This window comes from Eucalyptus grandis, chromosome 6 (assembly GCF_016545825.1).
Source record: "Eucalyptus grandis isolate ANBG69807.140 chromosome 6, ASM1654582v1, whole genome shotgun sequence".
In the NCBI taxonomy this organism is placed as follows: domain Eukaryota; kingdom Viridiplantae; phylum Streptophyta; class Magnoliopsida; order Myrtales; family Myrtaceae; genus Eucalyptus; species Eucalyptus grandis.
In genome coordinates, this window is record NC_052617.1 from 16,182,469 (window position 1) to 16,188,910 (window position 6,442).

The following is a 6,442-nucleotide window of genomic DNA, read 5'->3' on the forward strand; positions in this document are numbered from 1 at the left end:
GCTGAAACATAAATGATGCAATGTGATTACCCCTCTCCGCCAACAGAATACGGAAGGGGGAATATGTATTCAGAGTGCATAACATTCTCAAATTTCTTGACAGATATATGTGAACTAAATAACAGACTCCAGCCTCCAGGAAAGCAACTACCTTGTGCCATTTTATCTTCATGTCCAAGACATCCTCTCCACCAAAGGATAACTAGGATAAGGAAAACTATAAAAACTATAGCAGCCACAATTCCAACCACTATGCCAGCAGATATGCTAGTCGACTCTGGTGGGTTGGCCGACTCTGGTGGCCAGAGTGGGCTGGGCACCTGGCCAGCCAATACTGGGCTGGGCGGCTGGCCAGCCCACTCTCGGCTGGCCCTCCCTAATCTGGTGGCTGACGCTAGTAGTCTGGCCGACGCTGGTGGGCTGGCCGACGCTAGTGTGGTTGGAAAGCCTGCAGTGAAGAAAACACATAAATATTTACCCAAAACTATTCGGTTGGGTAGACATAAATGCAGAAAAATATTTGTAGCTTCTTGGTTAACGAGGTTATCGTTTTATATTTTGAATGGAGGATTTGTTGGAAAGTCCAACGCAAAAGGGTAAGCTAATAGATGGAGGATACTACATGAATATAAAGAGTATTTAGGACCCATTTTTGAGCTGTATGTGAAATTTTTGACTACGCACATTCACATGGAGTTTTGACCATGCACATTCACGAAAGGGATAGCACTGGCTATGATACCATGTTAGAAAGTTCAACCTAAAAGTTTAGGCTAATAGGTAGAGTAGATTACATGAACATAAAGAGCATTTATGATCCATTGTCAATCGATATGGGATAACACTTTAAGAGGATTAGAGATACACAGAGAAAACATGCTCAGATAGAAAGAAGCCAAAGCAAACCATAGCCAATTTTCACCTCTTAAGAGAAAAATAATAGATCCTAGTCAGCTACTGTGGAAATTGATATGATCCATAGTAACAGATGCCAATGATCTATATCCAACAGTGGGCATTTGCAACCAAACCAAGTAACTGTATAGCCTATTGATGACTTCCGGTGCAAGACAAAACAAGGGTATTTTTTCTAATATGAATACTAGTAACTTTCTCAACGGAGAAGCTCCAGGTGAAACACGGAAGTGTCCGTCTACATACCAGGATAGACGGCGATAGCAGATATAAGAGGACCATAGACTCCTCCCGTAGGTATAGCATTGGTTCCTTTCCCAGCCCAATAGAAGCGTATCTCCAGAGTGACTTGCCACAGTAAAAGTTTTCATGACTGGCTTTCCAACTCCACCTACTTCAATTTAATTGTTGAAATCTTCCCACACAAATTTCCCCTGAAATAATGTTTAATCTGATTTAGATTAAGTGTCTCCACATTGAACAAGGTGAAACTTTCAGTCTCAATAGAATGTAGAAATTGTGATCAGACCATGATTTGCAAATACAAGATATATAGATCAACTTCCCAACCATAACATATTGAACGCTTTATACACTTCACATGTTAGAAGTAGCACTACGTAATGCCCAAAATTTACCTGTATATAAACATTAAAAGCTCGCCTTCCAAGGCTTGTATAACTTTCGTTGCCCGTGAAAATATCTCCGCAAAATGAAGGTTTACATCATAGGTCCATTCATTAGACAAAAACCATAATAAGTTAGAGAGACAGCGGAACATCGTGCCCTCTTGTAAACCATAGTGGACTACATATTTATCTATAGGCCGATTGTCATCAAGGAAGTGACCAGTGCTACTGTAGGCCCAGTTATCTCCGCTCAGGAAGAATCTTGGAGCGGTAGGCGCCTCTGTATCATTGCTGTATAAGTTGCGACCTATTGTTACTTTGCTCCCACCGCAATTTATGAAGAGGTTATACCGATCCGGATGAGGTAAAGAAACAGCCACAAAGACAAAAAAAAGTTTTCCTCTTTTTCTTAGTGTGGAGTGGACTTTCCAGACACATTAAATGAACTTGCATTCCCTTACTGGAAAATCACATAGAAACTCCCAAGTTTATGAGCAACAAACTATTTCATGGAGGCGGCTTTAAAAATTTCTAGAGCAATTGTGCATTAACCATCAAAGATTGATACAATAGCCAAGAAGAGAGTTGACAAGGAGACAAATTTGATGCAAAAATACACAGAGTATGATGCAGTATCAGGATCTGATGATAACGATAGGATATACAGTAGATCAACTTACTTTTTTGACAACGCTGACTTTTTAAACATGAGACAAGTCCACTTCTGGCAGTATAAGAGGTTCTGAGCAAGTCAGTAAAGATTTTAAAGTTATAATCATCATCATTCTAAATAAAGTTCCATCGTTCGTACATAAATAATTAAATTGCAGGTCCTTGAAAACCAAGTCTCTTGGTGAAAAATTTAATCTTAAACATACGCATTGTCAACCACCGAGCTTGCGAACAAGTTGCTGTAGAGAAAGACAAAATCAGCATTCAATAGAGAAAAGGAAATTTTACACACACAGGATTATAAGTTACTCAAAACTGCACCCTTGAGGGGAGACATGGACTTAGACTGAAGGATATAGTACATACATAGATCGATTTTGACATCCTGAGCCTCCAGCAGTGAAGGAGTTGTATGATAAATCACTACACAGAGAAATAGTAAGCCGTTTCCAAAATGTCATCAATTTCAAGAATACACTAAAAGTCATTCCCATCAGATAATTATTATGCACAAAAATGTAGATCAGTTGCAAAATATGGACAGGCAGGGCAAGTTGAAAGGCGAAAAAAGTGACAAGCTGATGAAAGTAATGTTTAATCTGTATTGAAGATATCCAATCTTAAATATTCAAAGGAGAAAGACTAATCGGAGTGAACATAGGCTATAGAACTAGTTGGAGTGCATATATACATTTTTACACAGCACAGTATGACAGACATGTTGTATAAGGCAAAGAGGCAAAAATAAAACTGGGATTCCAACAATTACTAAGTCGGATCTTCCTATTAGAAAATATCCAGACCACCATTTAAATGTTTAAACTACCTCCGAAGAGCTTCATTCTTACGCTCTTAAGATAATAATAACTTTCTCCTAGGTACACTCATTTTAGTTGTAGAGTTTCTCAAATACACAAACCCATAAACATTGTTATCAGCAAGAAATAGCACAAGCAACTAATCAAATTATGCAGGAGATGCATTAGACAAACTTTCAAAGAGGATCTATAGGATATTAAATTTTCCCAAATGTTATTTCTATCATTCCAAGAGGTTTCAAAATTATCTAGAGCTGAGAAGGGCTTTTTGTATAGAAGGAAGCGGGGCTAACTTGACAAGAAAATCCACTTAATATTCTTTTATGTATAATCTACAAATCAGCCTCCTGTCTTACATATAACTTTCCAAATAACAGATCCCAACAAGGAGAAAGGTACTCATGATGTTTCCCTTTACTCCATAGGCTGCAAACCATAAAGATGCAAGATGGGAATGCACAATAGCTTACTACAGTGCAAGACTAGCCAGATAGAACTAGAAGAAAATTGGTGATTAAGCAAGACATTTCTTCAGGCTGCAAAGCTTACACATTTTCTGCTTTCTCCAGGATTCAATCAGGAACTGCTCCAGTCAATTGGTTTCCGGTCAGATAGCTAAACAAGATCATTTGATTGAGTCAGTTCCTCATGTATTTTACCCACTCAAACCGAAAATTTTTAGAGTTACACCTTGAACATGCATTATTTTTGCAGATTAAAAGCATTAATTTTTAGTGGTGTAGAAAAAATCAGTCAACGCATAATATCAATATGGAGCTTTCAGCGTGAGATGAAAGATAAATGAAGTCAATGACAGAGGAAAAACTTGATCCTTGTCAAACCTGGAGTGCGTGAAGAAAAATTAGCATAACACTAGTACACAAAGCTGAACATGGTGAAGGATACTGGCGTATTAGCTTATTAACTATTTCCTCGCAATAATGTTCATGTCCTTCTAAGGCATAAAATAAATAATTAGGGAAGATGTGCCAATGTCATACAATCAATCGTTGGGCAGAAAGATAGAAAGATGTGCCATTATTAAACAGTCCAAGAAGGTTGGGAATACAGTTTCTCATCACTTTCCAGACTAGGGACAAGACATCAAGGTCTTATCTGCAGACCTTCTAAATAGAGGATAAGAACTGCACTCACCAAACAATCTAGGACCATTGTTGTGGAAAGAACCAGATAGAGAGTCTAAGGATTTTCACTATCTTTAATCTCCCATACATCAAAAAACAGGCGCACTGGACATGCATTAAGTACACACACATACAACTATCAAATGTTTAAGTAACACTGATCCAATTAACTCTTCCAGCATAAACAAGTGACACTACTGAAACTTGTGAATTGTGTTCCTTAAGGAACAGAATATCATTAATTTATGTCTGCTCCAAGACTAGAGTCCCACCAAAATAATTAGTTGATAATAATCACAAATTCAGAACCCAAATCATTGTAAGATATGGATGGTGATATAACAAGCATTCAAGATAACAGGTTCGAGGGTTATAAATGGGACCTGTTATCGCAGTCTAAGTTCAATTGATAGCTCAACTACTTTACAGTAAGAGTTGCCTATAGCTTGGCCAACGGAACAATTTGAGATTTTAGATTCTTATACAAAATAAGAAAAAGAAGCCTAGGTTCAGCATCAAAGTACTTACATATTATCTACTGCTACCAGGTTGCTGAAGGAGTTGGGGATTTCGCCACTCAGTCTGTTGAAGCTGAGGTCTCTACAAAACAATTGAATGGAAAGGAGACGAATATAATGAGAAGATAGTTTTCACCTACTCTCACTGGACACTCTTAGTATACTTTGGAGGATTGTACAAACACAGAAGGCATCAATGAACCTGCAAGTCCAGTTCAGATGTTTAGACATACAGGTGCCTATGCTTTATAGTAGACAATCATTTCCAGAGGCATTCATTGCACAAAATCAATGTTCATCAAGTTGGTCACACGCTGTAAATATGCAAAAATTCTGCCGTAAATCAGATTTACGACCTGGAAATTTTAATTTATACAACTAGAAATGCTACTTGGGCACTAAATCGAATGCATTCCTTGGAATGCAACATATTATAGTTCAAATCAAGAGATTCTATTTATCGAAGAGGAACGAAACTAAAGCTAATCATAATTTAATGAATAGATCTCCTTCCTAACATTTTATTCATCAATAAAGGGATGACGACAAAATATCAGAGTGCTTAGAAAGTACAATATCGGCTTGAGTGAATAAAAAATAGAAAAAAAGAGTGAGGATTTCAAAAAATTGGAAGGCGTGATTTTGCAGTCCAATACAATTATTATTGGAGAAATTGCAACCTAGTCAAACCTAAACAAAAGGAAATGGAGTATATGATAAGCTGGACAGAACCACAGAAATTCGGTTATTCAAAATGTCAACAAAGAGTAAGCCTTGATGGCTGATGACGACAGAATGGCAAAAAACTACTGTTAAATGTAGCATTTATAAAATCTTACAGAGATGACCAGATGAATAAGAAGAATTGACTTGATGCATTTGAAACCATGCTTTCATGCAAACAAAGAATATAATGGCTGACAAATATACGACGGTCAAGCATAAAACCCCAGTTAGATATTGTGGGCTGAGATTCGAGAATGTAAACCACTAGCAGAAATATTTCCAGATGATCAACCACTACAAGCCTCCATTGAAGTTAGTAAAATAGACAAAATGGGCACCACAACCAAGGTAAGAATTCTTGTGGTTTCTATTCCTGGAAAAGTGAAAACAAAAAAAGAAAAGGTCCATCTACTTCTGTGCGAAACTATATATTCTATGATAGAGGCCACAATCACCAAACACTTAAATGCCACATCGCGATTCGTAATTCATCAATATCAACGAAAAAAAGATCAAAACACCCTTTAAGTCAGTAAGGGACCTCCAAGCCATCTCAAATGGGTTAACTATTCAATCAAATGGTATTGAGCCAATTTCCCATCTCTTCCCAAAAAAGAAGTGGGCTATTTCTTTGCAAATGGCAACCAATACTCAACCATAAACTAGTAGAAATTTCACTTATTAAGGGTAAAATTGTTTGTTCTGCTTGGAATAGGAAAAAGGGAAAGCCGTTTTCCACTCACAATATTTAAGAAAGGAAACAAGTGAAAAAAAGAAAGTGCATTAAGTAAAGTAAAGCATTCGAAGTGCAAGAACAGAAAAAACCTATAACTTATGGAGTATTTATTACAAACTTGAATTGAAAACCTAAAACATGGTTAGGTGACAAATTGGGTACAAAAAGAGATCGGATTCAATGATAAGAACTACGGCCATCTCCTCCATAGTGCCTCAATGGCGTTAACTTCACACTTGAGCCAATTGAATTATAGTAGCAAACAAGTCATTGATTCAAAACA

The 6,442-nt window shown here is 37.2% G+C and overlaps 1 long non-coding RNA gene across 1 annotated transcript; it reads right to left on the reverse strand.

Annotated features, from left to right (window-relative positions):
* Nucleotides 1-1,966: 1,966 nt before the first annotated feature.
* LOC104448593 lies at nt 1,967-4,926 on the reverse strand. Its single transcript, XR_005551865.1, has 5 exons — nt 4,708-4,926; nt 3,584-3,649; nt 2,583-2,639; nt 2,423-2,455; nt 1,967-2,286 (listed from the first exon to the last, which is right to left on the reverse strand). It is a non-coding gene; the product is annotated as an uncharacterized LOC104448593 (long non-coding RNA).
* Nucleotides 4,927-6,442: the final 1,516 nt, after the last annotated feature.